Source organism: Dipodomys merriami, unplaced genomic scaffold, assembly GCF_024711535.1.
Source record: "Dipodomys merriami isolate MVZ:Mamm:240054 unplaced genomic scaffold, mDipMer1.0.p SCAF_3821, whole genome shotgun sequence".
NCBI lineage: Eukaryota > Metazoa > Chordata > Mammalia > Rodentia > Heteromyidae > Dipodomys > Dipodomys merriami.
Genome location: NW_027205406.1, coordinates 1 through 15,460, shown reverse-complemented (window position 1 = coordinate 15,460; position 15,460 = coordinate 1). Strand labels below are relative to the sequence as shown.

General features: G+C 41.4%; 1 long non-coding RNA gene across 1 annotated transcript; it reads right to left on the bottom strand.

Annotated features, from left to right (window-relative positions):
* Positions 1 to 2,898: 2,898 nt before the first annotated feature.
* LOC138805049 (uncharacterized) lies at positions 2,899 to 12,873 on the bottom strand. The gene is made up of 4 exons (XR_011365421.1): positions 12,697 to 12,873; positions 6,861 to 7,143; positions 4,205 to 4,297; positions 2,899 to 3,092 (listed from the first exon to the last, which is right to left on the bottom strand). It is a non-coding gene; the product is annotated as an uncharacterized lncRNA (long non-coding RNA).
* Between the last annotated feature and the right edge of the window lie 2,587 nt (positions 12,874 to 15,460).

Genomic DNA, 15,460 nt, shown 5'->3' with positions numbered 1-15,460 from the left:
TGATAAGAAACAGACAAGTAATAAAATAATATACACATACAGCATAGTGTGTAATATGTTAGAAGGTGATGGAATTTATAGAGAAGGGAATGAACAGGTTAGAGGGAAGTCAGAAACTTTGTTGATGGGGGTGGGGGGCAGGGGGGTCCTGGGGCTTGAACTCAGGGCCTAGGCACTGACCCTGAGTTTTTTGTTTGTTTTGTTTGGCTCCTAGACCTTCCTGCCCAGGCTGGCTTTGAACCTTGATCCTCAGATCTCAACCTCCTGAGTAGCTAGGATTGCAGTCATGTGCGAGTACCCAGCCTGATTATTTTTTTAAGCACTAATGTGATCATAAAAAAAAATCAGAATTTCATCATCCCTTTACACACTTATTATGAGGCTTGTTTATAATTCTAACTTCATATTATGGTAAGAGAGGCAGGCATTTAAATCTCCTGACCTAGCCAGACCTGAGGCTTCTGCCTGATCCTGGCAAAGTCATCATGTTCTGTGTCCTGGATCTGATCCTTGGCCCCTGCCATTTTTCTTACCCCAACCTTCTTCTTCCACCACAGCCCCAGGGCTGTGAGGAGCATCACTGATCACACTCTGGACCTCTAGTCTGATGGACCCTTTAAATCCAGTCATCCTTTAGAGAACCAGTTTTTTCTTTCTTTCTTTCTTTCTTTCTTTCTTTCTTTCTTTCTTTCTTTCTTTCTTTCTTTCTTTCTTTCTTTCTTTCTTTCTCTTTCTTTCTTTCTTCCTTCCTTCCTTCTTTCTTTCTTTCCTTCCTTCCTTCTTTCCTTTCTCTTTCTTTCTCATTCTTTCTTTCTTTCTTTCTTTCTTTCTTTCTTTCTTTCTTTCTTTCCCTTCCTCCCTCCCTCCCTCCCTCCCTCCCTCCTTCCCTCCCTCCCTCCCTCCCTCCCTTTCTTCCTCCCTTCCTCCTTCCCTCCCTCCCTCCCTCCCTCCCTCCCTTCCTCCCTTCCTCCTTTCTTTCCTTCCTTCCTTCCTTCCTTCCCGTCCTGGGGCTTGAACTTAGGGCCTGGGAGCTGTCTCTGATCTTTTATGCTCAAGGCTAGCACTCTACCACTTGAGCAATAGTTCCACTTTCAGCATTTTGGTGGTTTTTTGGAGATGAGAGTTTCATGGACTTTCCTGCCCTGGCTGGATTCAAATGACAATCCTCAAATCTCAGCTTTGTGAGTAGCTAGGATTACAGCTGTGAGCCTCACACACCTGGCTAGAGTTCCAGTTCTTAAAGATGTCATTCTACCATGGCAACTGTTCTTCAGCTAAGTCTTGTCTTCCAGATTGAAGAAACCCTAAAGTTAGGGCTTGCTCTTTTTGTTGTTGTTCTTGTTGTAGCTCCAGTGCTGGGGCTTGAACTCAGGACCTTGAGTTCTTGCTTGGATTTTCCTACTCAAGGCTGGTACTCTACCACTTGAGCCATACTTTCACTTCCATTTTTTGCTACCTGGAATGATTTTTCAACTGTGACCCTCAGATCTCAGTCCCCTGAAATCAATGGGAGCCACAGGTACCAGGTTTAGTTCTATATAAAGCTAAATCTCTAGTTGCAGGAACCAACAGGGATAAAAGATATAAAAACCCACTAAAATTCTCCTGGAGATCATAAAAACATCTTTTGTTATTTTCTAAAAGCAAGTTGTAAATGTGCTACGTGTTAATTTTCTGTCAGTGTATTCCTCTGTAACAGAATCTCCTCTAGTCAAGGTAGCTTTCACTCTGTTTTCATTTTGGATATTTCTTTTCATAGCTTAGTAATTTCTTTTCTATTTTTACCCATTTCACTTTGCTTCCTGTCAATTTTGATAGCAAACCTTGCTTCGGTTCCATTTGGCAAAGTTTCAGTCATAAAAAATAATTCTCATGCTTGAATGTTTAAATTTACCATTGCACTTTTAAAACTGGTGCTCTGTGTGTGTGTGTGTGTGTGTGTGTGTGTGTGTGTGTGTGTGTGCCAATGGTATAATATCAGCTCTTTCACCTGGCGCAACTCCCAGACTTCCAGAAGGAGGAGCTCAGCTTCCATAATGGTTCTTCATCATTGTCCAAAGTTATCAGTGTCCAGTTTCTTCACTGGCCAAGCCTTGAACACCTACTATATGTTAGCCCTTCCCTGTGTCACATAGAACATGAAAGGAGAAGATAACAGCAGGTGGCCAGCACTTGAAGATGTTCTGTGGTCAGGCGGAGGGAGAAGGAGAAGAACCAGGCCAGATATCAATCACTGCCCTCCCCCCCACCTCCCTGCTCCATGTACTTCCTGTATTTCCCAGGTAGCTCAGACTGGGGTTTCCTGGAGCCACTAGGCTTATGGGATAATGAGCCAGAGGACCCAGTGTGCCCGCCTAGAAGCTCAGGGCCACTGGTGTCCCTGCAAGAGCCACAGGCATGGAAGCAGATTTTTCAGTTCCCTACTCCTCAGGATGCTCCGAGGCCCCCCCTAAACCTCCCCCCTCGCCCTGGCTCCCTGCAGGAAGTGGGGTTTTGTTGCTTGTTTTTGTTTTTGTACTGGTATTAGGTCTTGAACTCAGGGGTCTGGATGCTCTCCTTTAGGTTCTTTACTCAAGCCTGGTGCTCTTACCACTTGAGCCACAGCTCTCCCTCCAGTTTTTTGGTGGTGAATTGGAGATAAGAATCTCATAGATTTTTTTTCTGCCTGGGTTGGCCTTGAACTCTGATCCTCAGATCTCAGCCTCTTAAGTAGCAAGGATCGGGAGATGCTTTAAGAGTTTTGGCTCTGGACTTCAAACCCTGGCTGCCACACAACACCTGTGCACCAGCCTCCCCCTCATCCCGCTCCTACGCCTACAAAATAAATCTGCATGAGGAAATGATGGGATCCATGGACACGAATGCCTCCAACCATGTTTTGCACATATATAAGCACTTGTGGGTTTGGTATTCTCATTTTCACCTGGCATTTCTAGGAAGCTGAAGTCCCAGATTCTGTGGCTCTTAGTCACCCTTTCAGAGATGCTCCTGTGGATGTGATGAGGTACATTCAGACACAGCAGCGTGGGTAAAGCTGGCCACATTCGCTGGTGCTAGACACAACCACCTTTTCCCGGCAGCAGGGCATCACACTGGAAGGCAAGCCCAGAGCAGAGGAACACTCATAAGAAAGTCATGGGAGCAGGTGGGAACTTCAGACTCATATACTGAAATTCATCAAGCTGGCGTTCCATCAGCCTGTCCAACTTCAAATGTCTGCTCTCCTCACATTCTACCCCAAGGTGATATAAATATCATGCAATATGGTAAATAGGAAACATTGTATTACATAAACTATAATGTAATGTAATGTATTATACATATATATCATATTTGTTAGATATAATATATAATATGCGGGATATTGTTCCACATCCCAGAAATAGATTTACTGTTCATTATTTTCCTATAAGTGTGTGTGTGTGTGTGTGTGTGTGTGTGTGTGTGTGTGTGTGTAGCAGGGGTTGAAGGCTAGACAGAGAACTGTATAGTCCATTTGGGTCTCAGTGCAATTAGAAAAGGGCTACCAGGGCTGGGAATGTGGCTTAGTGGTAGAGTGCTTGACTAGCATGCCTGAAGCCCTGGGTTCAATTCCTCAGTACCACATACACAGAAAAAGCTGAAAGTAGTACTGTGGCTCAAGTGGTGGAGTGCTAGCCTTGAGCAAAGGCAGCTCAGGAACAGTGCCCAGGCCCTAAGTTCAAGCAGGACTGGCCAAAAGAAAGAAAAAAAGGAAAAGGCTATCAGCAAAGTGCCAGTAGCTCCAGCTTGTAATCTTAGCTACAAGAGAGATCCTGAGGGTGAGATCCTGTGGGTCAAAGCCAGTCCAAGCAGAAAAGGTTTGTGACTCTTATCTCCAATTAACCAGCAAAAAGCTAGGCATGGAGCTGTGACTCAAGTGGTAGAGCACCAGCCTTGAGTAGAAAAGCTAAGGGACAGTGTTCAGACTCTGAGTTCAAGATCTAAGACTGGTACAAAAAACAAAAACACAAGGCTCTCTTTTTTTTCCCCCTTTGAAGGACATTCTTCCATATTGATCTTCTAGGGAATCCAGCTCTCTGAACAGCAGATTTATTCTCATTTTCCACTAATATATCACCCTCCAGAGTCTTCACTGGTGGCTGCAACCAAACTATTCTCTCCCCTTTTTATCTTTGCTCTTCTTTTCTATGCAACCTTACCATTACCTGAAAGTATGGCTTACCTGCTCCTTTATTTATTCCTCTCCTGCTTATGCATGCAGATTGTTAACTCCATGAGGAAAGGGACATCCTGTTCACATTTGTAGCCCCAGTGCCTAGAACAACATCCAGCACATAGGTGTTCAGTAAATGTTGTATGAATGGATTTAAAAATGTCCTTCAAAACCGGGTGCTGGTGGCTCACGCCTCTAATCCTAGCTATTCAGGAGGCTGAGATCTGAGGATATGGTTCAAAGCCAGCTCAGACAGGAAAGTCCGTGAGACTCTTATCTCCAATAAAACCACTACAAAACCGGAAGTGGTGCTGTGGCTCAAGCGGTAGATCGCTTGCTTTGAGCTGAAGAGCTGAGAGAAAGTGTCCAGGCCCAGAGTTCAAGCCCCACGACCAAAAAAAAAAAAAAGTCCATCAAGATGTATCATACTCATAAACTGGCATGTTAAATTGAAACTCCTTTGTGTAACTACTTCAAGATAATTTTTAAAAATAGTTAAAGATAAAATAAAGGCTGAGTACCAGTGACTCATGCCTGTAATACTAGCTACCCAGGAGGCTGAGATCTGAGGATCATGGTTTGAAGCCAGCCTAGGAAAGTCCACAAGTGTCCTATCTCCAGTTAACTACCAGAAAGCCAGAAGTGCCACTGTGGTTCAAGTTGTACAGTGCTAGCCTTGAGCAAAAAATTCTCAGTGCCCCGACCCTGAGTTCAAGCCCCAGGACTGGCACAAAATAATGACAATAATATATTAATAATAGCATGCTCACACACAATGGCCAAGAGGGAATTCCAACAATTGGGAGATAATTCTCAAAAGACTGATCTTCAAATGCAAAAACAAAACAAAAAAACCCTTCTAGCTTGGGCTGGGAATGTAGCTTAGTGGTAGAGTGCTTACCTAGCATGCATGAAGCCCTGGGTTTGATTCCTCAGTACCACATAAACAAAAAAATAAATATATAAAAGCTTAAAAATAACAACAACAGCAAAACCTTTCTACTTAATAAGCCCAGGAACTGATTATGTGAAAATGTAACATACAAATAGTATATTTAATCTTCAGACTTCCAGTGCTCTGAAATTACTGGTTGTTGAGAAAACAAGTTTCACTAGGCTTAGAACAAAGCGATGTTTGTAGATCATTTTTTTTTTTTCCATCTTGGAGACCACAAAGTAATTGGCATTTTGAGCACTTCACTAATCACTTGTAAAAGATATCAAAATAAACATGACATCAAAAATTACGGTTTTGCTTTTCTAGCACGGCTTGTTTACATATTTTTCACTCTCTTCTCAGAAAGAAAGGTAAAGTGAAATGATAAAATTAAACATGTCAGATTGCCTGTGGAGTTTGAAAGAGTCAGAGAACTTCAGAGAGGAAAGGATTTTAGTGATGATTATTAGTAGCAGAATCCTTTTTTTTTTTTTTTTTTTTTAACCAGTCCTGGGGCTTAAACTCAGGGCTTTGGCACTGTCCTTAAGTTTCTCCTACTCAACACTAGCACTCTACCACTTGAGCCACAGTGCCACTTCTGGCCTTTTCTGTTTATGTAGTACTAAGGAATCGAATCCAGGGCTTCGTGCATGCTAGGCAAGCCCTCTACATGCATGCTAAGCAAGCCACATTCTCAGCCGGTACCAAATCGTCTGTTCCAACGAGGCCTTCAGCAGGACACATCAAATGCATGTAACACAGATGAAGGAAGAAACAATCTGCTTGGAGTTAGAGAACTGAGCCTCACAAACATAGTCGTTTTCCTAGGACTTGGGCATCAGGACAGAGTAGGGTGAGCCCTACAGATTCAGCCTCAGTCTCATAAGAAGGGACGTGTTCCACCGTGTCACAAAAGCAAAAGAAATTTCAAATCTGTACATGTTTTCCACTCAACCATAGCAACCTTTCAAAAGAATCGAATAGTAGAATGTCTGTGGCTCATGTCTGAAATCCTTACTACTCAGCAGGCTGAGATTTGAAGCTAGAAGTTTGAAGCCAATTAATCACACACAAAAAAAGGCAACAAGTAGAGCATTAGCCTTGAACAATAAAGCTAAAAGACAACACCCAGGTCCTGAGTTCAACCCCCACCTCTGTACCACACCACACACACACACACACACACACACACACACACGCGTGCGCGTGCACACACACACACACACACACACACACACACACACAGATTTGAATAATATATTTAAGGTGAGATTGCTTGGCGAGGATCACCCGGCTTTTCTCAGTAAATCATATTTATCTTCCGCTGACTATAAGGCATGGTGTTCCTCCTAGCCAACTTCTTCTCAGACTCCTCTACCTTCCATGTGCTTTTCTTACATTGTACAAACTCACATTTGTCTACTAAGTCTTGAGCTAATGTGAGAGTGTAAGGTCCTGAGCAAGAGTGTAAGGTCCTGAGTTCAAGCTCCAACGCCAGTACCAAAACTTGTCATCATAGCTGAGCCAGGTCTACACTATTTACCTCCCTCACAATGGTATACGCTCATTCCCATGCATGTAGTCACTTAATTCTAACATTTTAATTAATTCTTTAAGGTTTTCCTGGCACAAAATTCGATCATCTGTGGATAATCATTTGGACTCTTCTTTTTCATTAATACATAGTTGATTTAAAAAAAAAACTCACAAAGAATAAAAACAAATTACCAAGCACCCAGGGCACACATCCATTTATCAATGGTCCCTCATACTTCTATTCTTGGCCTATGACTGAGACAGCTCTGATTTAGACTAGAATATATCAGCAGATGGACCATTTAAGGTTCATTCTCATTGTTAAAATTCTTCTGAAATCATCTGAACCCACAGGAAGCTCCATCTTAGAATCAGGGCAGCCACGGATCTTGCTTAGTTATTTGGCAGATGGTTCATTCCAATCACAGCAGCATTCTGCAATCACCCAGCTCTATGGGAGGTCCGAGTTTATTTCCTGTAAAAATCAAAGTGAAACAAGCACTATTTGGCTATGTGATAATAGAATCTCTTCAAAAGATAGGGTTGGGTTTTTTCTATGTTTTTTTTTAATTCAGAGATAAATTTTATAGCTCAGTACATATAAATATGTAATGAGCTAGTTTACATGTTCTACTGGCTCGTTCATCTTTCTATCTCTGATAGAAATGTACATACACATACAACACACACTCATTTTGCAACAACAGCCACCTAAGATGGATGACACACAGTTCTTGCATGCGAATCAGATTTATGCAAATATTCATCACGCCCCTCTGATGATTCGCTATTCAACCTGTGGCACCAGGCTTAGGTGGCAGACTTTCCCATAGAAGAGTCTTAAGAGCTTCTTCTCTATTGGAAGAAAGTTGAAGTTCATTGCACCAATCAGTGCTCAACTCAATAAAGCAACATTTTTCTTCCTTCAGTCCTCAACACATACTGGCAAGGCTAAGGAAAAAGAACATCCTTTCTTGGACCAACTACATAGATGCCCTTGTGGCAACTTATGTAGGACAATAAAGTAGGCAATCAGTGGTCTCTATGGTTCAATCAAAAATACCAAGAGACCCAACTTTCCAGAACACCTCCACAACTGTAGCTTACATGAATACCACAAAGGCAGAAGCTTCCAATCTTGAAGACTTTTATGCAGGTACTGGGGCTTGAACTCAGGATCTGGATGCTGTCTCTTAGTTTTATTCACCCAAGGCTGACATTCTAGCACTGGAGCCACAGCTCCACTTAACTATTTTATCTAATGTTCTCTTGCTCTGTCTTTCAGAAAGGACTTCAATGCTGAAAGGGTAAAGGGACACTGGCTGGGAGAAGAGAGGGTTCTATTTGGATTTTTCCACCCTCTGGTTGACATCATCCTGGGCTTGTTATTTTCACGCCCTCATGACTACTGGGTACTAGTCCCTGACCTCTCCTTTAGACTAGTTGCAAAGGAAAGCTGGGAGATAGAGTAGCTATGGAAACTGAGAAGGAATTATTATTTTTTAATGCACATGAATTACAACCAAATGACTGGCATTTCTTTTTTCTTTCCAACTGTGAGAAAAGTTCTGTGTTGTGACTTCTGCTTTCATTTACAGTGAATGATGGAGGAGCAGGACACCATAGAGACATGTTCTTGTTACACTAGTATTTCCTCTTGTTATCTTTCTATGCATCCATTTTTTGGGTAGTACTAGTGTTTGTGTGTGTGTGTGTGTGTGTGTGTGTGTGTGTGTGTGTGTGTGTGTGCATGTGTGCATGCGTGTGTGCACGTATGTGCACATGCTAGTCCTAGGCTTTGAACTCAGGGCCTGGGTGCTATCTTGAGCTTTTTTGCTCAGTTTGAGCCACAGCTCCACATCTGATTTTTTAAATTGGAGGACTTTACTGCTTAGCCTAGCTCCAAACTGTGATCCTCAGATCTCAGCCTCCTGAGTAGCTAGGATTACAGGCATGAGCAACAGGCACCTGTTCTGGTGTTGAATTCAGAGTCTTGGAATCATTAGACAGGGGCTATACTGTTGAACCAGGCCTCAGGTCCTTTTTCTCACTTTATTTTATTTATTTATTTATTTTTGTCATCAGTCGTGGGGTCTGAACTCTGGGCCTAGGCGCTATCCCTCAACTCTTCAGCTCAACTCACTCTACCACTTGAGCTACAGTACCACTTCCGGCCTTTTCTGCTTATGTGGTGCTGAGGAATTGAACCCAAGGCCTCATGCATGTAAGGCAAGCACTCTACCACTGAGCCACCTTCCCAGCCCAGTCACAGTTTATTTTTGAGATAGGGTCTCCCTTCCTGCTTTGTGTGCACTTGGACTGCAATCTGCCATTTTATGCTTACTAGTCATATCTGAGATGACAAGTGTGTGTCATGGATGGTTTTGTCCAAGTTGACCTGGACCCATGATCCTCCCATTTTCAGTCTCGCACATAGCAAGGATGACAGGCACTGCTGTCCTGCTCAGCTATTGGCTGAAAAGGAAGATCTCATGTGAATGCCAGGGTTGACTTCAAACCTTGGTCCTCTCCATCCCAGCTAGGATTACAAGCATAAACCACCAGTGCTTGAATCCATGGATTAATTTCATAGCCATTTGGTAGAATTAACTGAACAAGTCAGTCCTGCCTTCCCTGGGAATGCTCTTGTGCAGATAAGTTTGTAGAGACATCCTTGGACATCAGAGTGTCTCTCTTCCAAACTAAGGCAGTTCAGTCCTAGAGAGACAATTATTTTCTCAAGGGCTCTTAGGACTCTACCTAGCTATGAGTGCTGAGTGGTTAGCTTGTTTTCACAGTCCAGTATTTGACTTTTTTTTTTTTTTTGGTGATCCTATGGCTTTAACGCAGGGCTTACACACTGTCCTTGAGCTTTTTTTTCTTGAGGCTAGTGCTGTACCACCTGAGCCACAGCTCCACTTCCAGATTTTTACTGGTTAATTGGAGAGGAAAGTCTCCTAGACATTCCTGCCTGGCTGGCTTTGAGCCACAATCCTTAAATCTCAGCCTGCTGAGTAGCTAGGATTACAAGTCTGAGCCACTGGTACTCACCTAGCATTTGATATTTTTAAGAGGCTACCTGGCTTTGAACTATTTCTTAAATAATATTAACTCTCTTAGTGTCAATCTGGAAAGGCACATTCCGAGTCCTCTGCATTTATAATCCATGCAATTTTAGCAGAAAGCTTCTTCCTTTTGTTCTTCTGTAGACAAGATATTAGTGATTGAACTCTTGAGTTTGTAAATCACATAATTTTTGTTTGGCTCCAGGCAAGAGTAGTTCTATTTTGTGTCTGGGCCTCCGATCATCAGCTGTCATTTTGTGCCCACTTTTTCTATTAAAGAGTCATCCGGAAGGCGCACAATTGATCCAGGACAAAGAATTCTGCTCTAGCAGCAAATGAATCATCCAGGGTTGTGAGTCCACTGAGAACTGTACGCGCAGCACATTCATTTTCATAATTGTTATGTACAACCATAAAGAGATATGGTTATTAACTCTCTGTTCCTACAGTGCCCCCAATCCATTTCAAAGACTACAATCTTTCTCACTATCGATAATGTTGATAATATATTGTAGATAATGTAGATTATATATACAATATACATATAGTGTGTGTATGTGTATGTGTGTGCACATGCACATGCACCCACAATGGAGCTTGCTCAGGGCTTAGGCACCGTCCCTGGGATTTTTTGCTCAAAGCTAGCACTCTACCATTTGAGCCACTTCTGGCTTTTTTGGTAGTGACTTGGAGATAAGAGTCTCACAGGTTTTCCTGCCTGGGCTGGCTTCAGACCATAATCCATCAATCTCAGCCCTCTGAGTAGCTAGGATTACAGGTGTAAGCCACCAGCACCTGATTTGTAGGTATTATCTTCCTCCCTTTGTTTTACTCTACTCTTCCTTCTGAGTCAGAGCATAACTCACACTATTTATAGGTTTTTGGTTGTTTTATTTTCATAGCCATGCCCATTGGGATGGAGAACTTTAGCTAATTGAAGTATAGAGCAGACAATTCTCATAGACGATGCAAAATCAGCTCATGACGCTCATGTTCCTCCTGGAACATAGCCAGAGGCTGACATCTCACACACCAGAAGCACAAAACCAGAACAAAAAGAGAGCTGCTTGGTTCCAGTCTCTGTGGATACCATGTAGTTGACAACTGAGGTTGTGTAGACATGAATACTTGAGTTCTCAGTATGCAACTAGAGGCTGGAGGTGTGGCTCAAGGGTAAAACACCTGCCTAGTAAGTCCAAGGCTCTAAGTTCAAACCCCAGTAACCATTAAGTAGGAAGAGTAGGAGAAGGGGAATTCAGCTTCATTTGAGGACTATTTCCAAATACAGGTCCATGCTTTGGAAAGTTTTCAATATATCAGGTAGAGCATTTAGATTAAAAACATCTATTACAGATTTCTCTCATAATTATCCTAGAAAGAGTAGTTCAAGTTTCAGTGAGTGTCAGATAAGATTGTGGCACACACAATCTTGTTATGTCACAGTTTAGAGAACAAATGAATAATTGAGTCTTGTTAGGATCGGAATGCTTGCGTTACTCTAAAATCCACTTGTTCCAATTCTTACCTCCAAGGAGATGGTATGAGGAGATGGGCCTTTGGGAGGTAGTAGGGCATGAGAGTGGAACTTCATGAATTGAATTAGTGCTCTTCTAAAAAGATACTCCCTAGAGCCCTTTGCTCCTCCACTGGGACAGGCATGGCAAGAACTGAACAGAGACCCTGAGTATACACTGAATCAGTCATTGGCTTTTTTGTTAGAGTTATTTTTGTTCTGTTTGGTTTAATTTGCTTTCTTGTAACTCAAGCTGGCCTGGAACTCACGATTCTCCTGCCTTAGACTCCCAACTCCTACCATTACAAATGTGCATCATTATATACAGGCCTAAATCTGTTTTCCCCTTAGATTTTTCTTAAGAAATAAAAGGTTCAAGTGGTAGGCCAACTACCCAGAAAACACAGGACCCAGCTATTCTAGTATCATTTAAAAAAACTCCAACAACAGCTGGGTGCTGGTGGCTCACACTTGTAATCCTAGCTAATCAGGAGGCTGAGATCTGAGGATCATGGTTGGAAGCCAGCCTAGGCAGAAAAGTCTGGGTGACTCTTATCTCCAATAAACTACTTAGAAAAAGCTAGAAGTGGCACTGTGGCTGAGTGACTCAAGTGGTAGAACGCTAGCTTGAGCAAAATGAGGCTGAAGGCAGCACCAAGCACTGAGTTCAAGCCCAAGACTGCAAAAAGAGAAGAACAAAGAACATTCAAGATCTCCAAAGATACACTATGACTATCTATACACTTGTAGGTGGGGACAGGAGGGAAAAACTGGGAGAGAATGAGGGAAGAAATGACATTGTCTAAAAGGAAATGTACTCATTACCTGACTTGTAACTGTAACCCCCTGTACATACTTATAATTACAATAAAAAAGTAAAATAAAAAACAACAAAATCCTTGAGAAATAAATGTCTATAGTTTATAAATTATCTAGACTATGGCATTTTATTAGAGCTAGCAAAATAGACTAGGACAGATCCATTTATTATGTATTTGTTTATTTATCTCTCTACTTATTTATTGCCAGTACTGAGAATTAAATGCAAAGCCTGGGTGCTATATTAGGTTTCTTCGCTCAAGTCTGGTGCTTTACCATTTGAGCCACAATGCCATTTCAGCTTTTTAGTGAATAATTGGAGATAAGAGTCTTATGGACTTTTCTGCTCAGGCTGGCTTCAAACTGCAATCCTCAGATCTCAGGTTCCTGAGTAGCTAGGATTATAGATACCTGGTCTCCCTTGATCTTTTATTCAGGAGAAGCTGAGATCCAGGCAAATCAAGAGTTTGTGTCTCTTATCTATCTAGGATAAAAGATATCTAGGTTTTATCCAGACTTATATCTGCATTAGCTAATTGACATTGGACAAGGATAGTTCTTATTTTGCTCTAGAGTATAACTAAAGTACATAGAACCTTACATTTCTCATTGACTCTAGGCAGTCACTCACCACAATGTTTCTGCAATTCCTAAGGGATGGACATTTTCAGGTGTCTGATTTAGACAAAAAATTTCTTCCTTAGACTCAAACTGTGCCCCTGGTGTCATGAGAACTTTCAGACCAGTTGAGGACCCACATCAGAGATGGCATTTGATGATAGGGGAGGACAGGAGGCAGCCATGATGGATTTTCAGAAGAGAGCAGGGTCAAGCATCACAAAGCTCCCTGGGGACTGTATCTAGCACTGTAAATGCTAACAGATTTTGTCATAATGTTGTGTCATTCTTCCCCCGCAGCGGTTCTGTCAGGGCAATGTGAACAATAACAATAAGGGAACTTTAGTGACAGCTCTACGCCATCCCCAGACACTTCCTGAGGAGGTGATAAATATTCACTAATGAGGGTTCCTTCTGGTCCTGAGGGCTTTTCCTTCTGTGGAGATCCCACATTGGATCCCAGCAAGCTGGTGTGTTCTGTCTGCTTCAGTTATCTGCTGGAATCTGGGCATCTTACACAATGGTAAGTTAGAGAGAGCATGAAGCAGGGGTTGGGAAATTAGACTGACCAATTTAGGATTTGGAAATGTCAGCTCCTAAAATCAAGGGTTCGCTGGGTATAAGTACCTCCCTCATATTTTAAACATCTTCCTATCCCAACACAAGACCTGCTTCAGTCAGTGTTCTGCACACACATATGTGCTCATTATATAGTCATCCGTTATCATGTGGACAGAGATATCTTACAGATTTGTAATTATTTCATTTCACTGGGTCTTCATTGTCCACAGAGCTGTGTCCATTTGGAATGCCATCTCATCCACAAGAGTTAGGACCTACCTAACTCTTGGGGTTCATGGTATGTAGTACTTTTTCTCAATTGTACCATCCCCAAACCTAGAAAACATATTCACAGTATGCAAAGTGCCTTCCTAACAATGGGATAGATATGCCACATTATCTCACAGAACTGTTTTGCTTTTTTGGGGGGGGGATCGGTGGTGGGGCTTGAACTCTGGGCCTGGGAACTGTCCCTCAGCTCTTTAACTCAAAGCAAGCACTCTACCAGTTGAACTACAGCACCACTTCTGGTTTTCTGGTGGTTGATAGGAGAGAAGAGTCTCATGGCCTTTCCTGCCCGAGCTGGATTTGAACCACAATCCTCAGACCTCAGCCTCCTGAATAGCTAGGATTACAGGTGTGAGTCACCAGCGTCCGGCTGCTTTTTTTTTTTTTTAATATAACAACAATTACAACAATATTTCTTTCTCATAACAATAGCTATATTATTCTATGTTGTTGTGCTGTGTTGTTTTGAGCAAATAAAAGAGAGAAAATAAGAGAATAAAAGCAGGTTCCTCAGTGGATTCTACACAAATGAAAACTGAATGAACATCAACTTTATACACCCTCTTGCAAAAAATAAAAGGGAAGGGGACAATTTCAAACTCATTTGATAAAGTTAGTGTTGTTATGGTCCCTAAATCCAATATAAACAGTACAAATTGAAAAAACAAACAAAACCCAAAGCCTAACATTCATCCCATAAGTGTAAATGAAAAAATTCTCAATAAACTATTAGCAAGTAGAATTCATTAACATAAAAAGTATTATATATATATATATATATCTTATACAAATGTAATTTATTTCAGAGATGCAAGGATGGTTTGATATTCAAAAATCAACCAAGATAGGCTGGGAAAGTGGCACAGTGGTAGAGTGTTTGCCTTGCATGCATGAGGCCCTGGCTTCAATTCTTTAGCATCACATAAGCAGAAAAAGCCAGAAGTGGCACTGTGGCTAGCCTTGAGCTGAAGAACTGAGGGATAGCACCCAGGCCCAGAGTTCAGGCCCCACATCTGACCAAAAAAAAAGAAAAAAAGAAAAAAAAATCAACCAAGATGACCTACCATACTAAGAGGCCAAAGAAGAAAAATCACATGGTTTTATCAACAGCTACAGAAAAGGTATTAAGAAAAAAATAAATGACCATTTATGATTTTTTAAAAAATACTTCCAAATGACTATAAATACAGAACTTCCACATCTTAATAAACAACATCTACAAAATCCTAACATGATAAAAAATTATCCCAACATGATAATTTTTCCCAATATATCTTTTATTTAGTGAATTTGAATTTAACAATGAAGATTAATAATGAACTATCAAGGAAAAAGCACATGATATTACAATAATTGTATTAGATTTATAGAATATGTTCAGGCCAGAGAATACATTTTAGAATGGGAGTGTGCAGTATGTTTTTTTTAAGTTTTCTAAAAAATTATTATTATAAAGGTGATATACAGAGAAGTTACAGTTACATAAGTCAGGTAACAAGTACATTTCTTTTTGGACAATGTCACCTCTTCCCTCACTCTCTCCTAGTTTTTCCCTCCCATCATCACCCATAAGTTGTATAGTTCATTTTCCACATATTGTCTAGTGAGTATGTACCACTGTTGCATTTATTCACCCTTTGTCCCTCCATTTCTGTGCCTTCCTTAACTTCCTAAAGACAGCTAAATGAACAAACAAGACAAAAAGAAAACAACAATAAAAAAGCCTCCTGATTCCATTCCCTGGAATTCATTTTGATAAATATTATTTTCTATGATCTGAGGCAGATGGGCATTGTACCTTTGTAACATGATACGTTTAGTGGGAAAAGAATGAATACTGTCTTCCAAAGATAAGGAATGAGACAAGAATGGCCGCTTTCATTACTGCTATTCAAGCCAGTGTTGAAGGTTCTGGCTGATGTAGTAGG